Consider the following 4,743-nt stretch of genomic DNA (forward strand, 5'->3'; position numbering starts at 1 on the left):
CAGAACCCAAGGATTCTGGGAAGTGTAGTTCTTCGTAACTGTCTGCCAGGAGAGGCCGGGCTGAGTCTGTCCTATGCCCAGACGCATTCTGAGCTAATGCTGGTGCTTCCTGGGCCGCTGGGTCGTGAGTTCCTGCTTCTTCCTGGAGGAAGCAGTTTTGCCAGGATAGTATCGTGTAGCTCTGCATCTTTGTAAATGACAGTAAGGCAAGTAGACAACTGACAAGAGCAAACCTATTTTCTCTTCAGTCTTCCAACAAGTATATTGAGCACCTGTTGGAGATAAGCCCTACCTCAGTGAGCAAAACAGAGATCACTGCTCTGGAGAACTTTTTTCTGGGTCAGGGGTCGGGGAAGGAGGGGTTGCAGGAAGGGAAACCCCTTCCAGGGCCCAAAAGAGGGCTCTTGTCTAACACTTGGAAATGATATGTCCAAGGAGACACATATGCTGACAAAGCAAGAGACTTTATTGGAAAAAGTACACTGACTTGACCCCCCAGCCCCACAGAGAGCAGTAAGGTAAGGGAACCCAGGAGAACTGCTCTGCCATATGGCTCACTGTCTCAAGCATTATGGTAATGGGGGATTACTTTCCAGATTGTCTTTGGCCAATTATTCTGACTCAGAGTCCTTCCTGGTGGTGTACACGTTGCTCAGCCAAGATGGATACCAGGGAGAAGGATTCTGGAAGATGATCGGACATGTAGTGTTTCCTTTTGACCTTTCCCGAATTCTTCTGGTTGGTGGTGGCTTATTAGTTGCTGTTCTTTACTAGGACCTCCTCCTGTCGTGAAATAACTCATGCAAATAGTTACTATGGTGCCTGGCCAAGGTGGGCGATTTCAGTCAGTTTGCTTTCCCTAACAGAGAGATTGAGCAGACAAGAAGTCATGAACAAAATTATATAGCATTTTAGAAAATAAGCATTATGGGGGAAAGCAAAAGAAAAGAACAGTAGGAAGAATCTGCAGCAGGTATGGAGGCAGGTTGCAGCAAGGAATAGGGTCACAAATACCACCCTTTGTTAATATAGCAGGAAACAATCTTGATAAGGTAGAATAAGTATCCTTCCGTAAGTTCTTTTTTTTTTATTGAAGGATAATTGCTTTACAGAACTTTGTTGTTTTCTGTCATACCTCAACATGAATCAGCTATCGGTATACATGTATCCCCTCCCTTTGAACCTCCCTCCCATCTCCCTCCCCATCCCACACCTTTAGGTTGATACAGAGCCCCTATTTGAGTTTCTTGAGCCATACAGCAAATTCTCATTGGCTATCTATTTAACAGGTGGTAATGTAAGTTTCCATGTTACTCTTTCCATGCATCTCACCCTCTCCTCCCCTCTCACCATGTCCATAAGTCTATTCTCTGTGTTTGTTTCTCCATTGCTTCCCTGTAAGTAAATTCTTCAGATCCATTTTCCTAGATTCCATATATGTGCATTAGAATATGATATTTATCTTTCTCTTTCTGACTCACTTCACTGTGTATAATAGGTTCTAGGGTCATCAACCTCATCAGAACTGACTCAAAGGAGTTCCTTTTTATGGCTGAGTAATATTCCATTGTGTATATGTACCACTGCTTCTTTATCCATTCATCTGTTGATGGGCATCTAGGTTGCTTCCATGTTTGAGCTATTGTAAATAGTGCTGCAGTGAACCGTGGGATACATGTGTCTTTTTCAACCCTGGTTTCCTCAGGGAATATGCCTAGGGGTGGGATTGCTGGGTCATATGGTGGTTTTACTCCTAGTTTTAAAAGGAATCTCCACACCATCTTCCATAGTGGCTTCTATAAGTTCCTGTTCAACTGTCTTGACTATGCTCAACTCAAATGAATAACAGTCATCATGACAACTTATAAATAAAAATGCTGAGACTTTGATGGGATTCTTTGAATCCTTGAATCTACTTGAGAAAAAATATTATCTAACATTATTGATTTTAATAACCCATTACCATGGTATAGCTCTCCTTTTATTTTGGTCTTATTTAGGTCTCCCTATATTTAGGTCTCCATGTTTTTTCTCCATGGCAGTATTGCATATTTTTGTGAGTTTTATTTGAGGATGTTACATAATTTTTGACCCATTCATGGATGACAGCCTTGTCGTGGTGAAGGAGTTTGCATAACTCAGTGAAGCTATGAGCCATGCTGGGCAGGGCCACTCAAGACCAATGGGTCATAGTGGAAAGTTCTGACAAAACATGGTCCACTGGAGGAGGACATGGCAACCCACTCCAGTACTATTGGCAAGAGAACCCCATGAACAGTATGAAAAGGAAAAAAGATATGACACCAGAAAATGGGCCCCACAGGTCAGAAGGTGTCCAGTGTATTACTGGGAAAGAGCAGAAGGCAGTTACTAACAGCTCTAGAAAGAATGAAGCAGCAAGGCCAGAGAGGAAACAACATGCAGTTGTGGATGTATCTGGTGGTGAAAGTAAAGTCTGATGCTGTAAAGAACAATATTGCATAGAAACCTGGATTGTTAGGTCTATGAATCAAGATGGATTGAACATAGTCAAGCAGGAGATAGCAAGAGTGAACACTGACATCTTAGGAATCACGGAACTAAAATGTACAAGAATTAGTGAATTTAATTCAGATGACCATTATATCTACTACCATGGGCAAGAATCCTTCACAGGAAATGGAGTAGCCCTCATAGTCAACAAAAGAGTCCACAATGCAGTACTTGGATGCAATCTCAGAAATGAGAGAATGATCTCAGTTCATTTCCAAGGCAAACCAATCAACATCAGAGTAATCCATATCTATGTCCCAGTCACTAAAGAAGCTGAGGTTGAACAGTTCTATGAAGACCTATAAGACCTTCTAGAACTAACACCCCAAAAAGATGTCGTTTTCTTTATGGGGATTGGAATGCAAAAGTAGGAAGTCAAGAGATACCTGGAGTAGCAGGAAAATTTGCCCTTAGAGTACAAAATGATACAGGGCAAAGGCTAACAGAGTTTTGCCAAGAGAACATGCTGGTCATAGCAAACACTTTCTTCCAATAACACAAGAGGTGATGCTACACATGGACCTAATCAGATGGTCAGCACCAAAATCAGAATAATTATAGCCTCTGCAGCCAAAAAGGAGCTCCTTATTTGAAAATTCAGACTTACATGGAAGAAAGTAGGGAAAACCTCTAGGCCATTCAGATATGACCTAAATCAAATCCCTTATGATTATACAGTGGAGCTGATGAATAATTTCAAGGGATTAGATATGGTAGAGTGCCTGAAGAAATATGAACACAGGTTTCTAACATTGTACAGGAGGCAATGCCCAAAACCACCCCCAAGAAAAAGAAAGGCAAAGTGGTTGTTTGAGGAGTCTTTACAAATAGATGAGGAAAGAAGAGAAGCAACAGGCCAATGAGAAAGGTAAAAGTATACCCAACTGAATGCCAGAATTCCAGAGAATACCAAGGAGAGAAAAGAAAGGCTTCTTAAGTGGACAATGCAAAGAAATAAAGGAAAACAATAGAATGGGAAAGACTAGAAATCTCAAGAAAATAGAAACAGTAAGGACCTAACAGAAGAAGAGATTAATAAGAGGTGGCAAGAATATACAAAAGAACTATACAAGAAAGGTCTTCATGACCTGGATAACCACGATGGTGTGTCACTCACTTAGAGCCAGATATTCCAGACGGTGAAGGCAAGTGGGCCTCAGGAAGCATCACTACAAACAAAACTAGTGGAGGTGATGGAATTCCAGCTGAGCTAAAAGATGATGCTGTGAAATTGCTGCTGTCAATATTTGTCAGCAAGTTTGGAAAACTTGGGAGTGGTTACAGGACTGGAAAGGTCAGTTTCCATTCCAATTTTCCAAAGAAGAACCTCTTGGTGAAAGAGGAGAGTGAAGAGCTGGCTTAAAACTCAACATTAAAAAAACCTAAGATCATGGCATCTGTGGTGACCCAGGGATGAAAGAGTAAATAAAACCAGGGAGGGTCTTGAAATGCAGGAACAGAAAAACCAGACCCTTATTATCCTTCCCTCCCCCATGTTGTAACTGTTAACAGATTTCAGGTCCTCCTGAGCATTATAACCTGTCTCCCCTCTTACCCCATAGGGAGGAGGTATTTCCTTACTCTTCCCTCCAACCAGTATATGTGCCTCATCCAATCAGCAAATAGCCCTCAAGACCTCATCCCACTCCTTGTACCCTGAGTATAAAAGTGAACTAAGGACCCCTGTTCAAGGTCGGTTCTCCCTTGAGCTGGCCCCAGTTCTAACAGTGCCTCCCACTCTAATAAACTTTATTTCCTTCTCATTCTGTCTCATGTCTGGAAATTCTTTTCTGACCCACATCTGGACCACGACATTTTTGGTGGCCCATACGGGGACCTTGGGGCCTCTTCCCTCACCTCCTTTCTCGTAGGGACCCTCTGTGCACAGGCAAGTGCTGTGGAAGCAACTGAGGAACTCTGGCCAGGGTTACCCTCTGGTGTGTTCCAAAGGCCCCACTGCTAACTGTGCCCAGTAGTTGCCACCCAAACGGGTGAGGGTCTCTCCTGTGTCTTTTTTCCAACTGAGGACCAGGCCAACCAATTTTGTGTGGGCACGGGTGAGGCACTTAAAAGCCATTAGGGCGCCTGCCACACGAAGACTCCCGTGTGAGGATAAGGGGGACACAGAATGGATCAGGCCACAAGGGCACCCGCCCGCAGCAAGACAGTTTCTGTGTGCCATGTCAGGCACATAGTGATTGAAGGAAAACG

This window comes from Oryx dammah, unplaced genomic scaffold (assembly GCF_014754425.2).
Source record: "Oryx dammah isolate SB20612 unplaced genomic scaffold, SCBI_Odam_1.1 HiC_scaffold_5, whole genome shotgun sequence".
Classification (NCBI taxonomy): Eukaryota; Metazoa; Chordata; class Mammalia; order Artiodactyla; family Bovidae; genus Oryx; species Oryx dammah.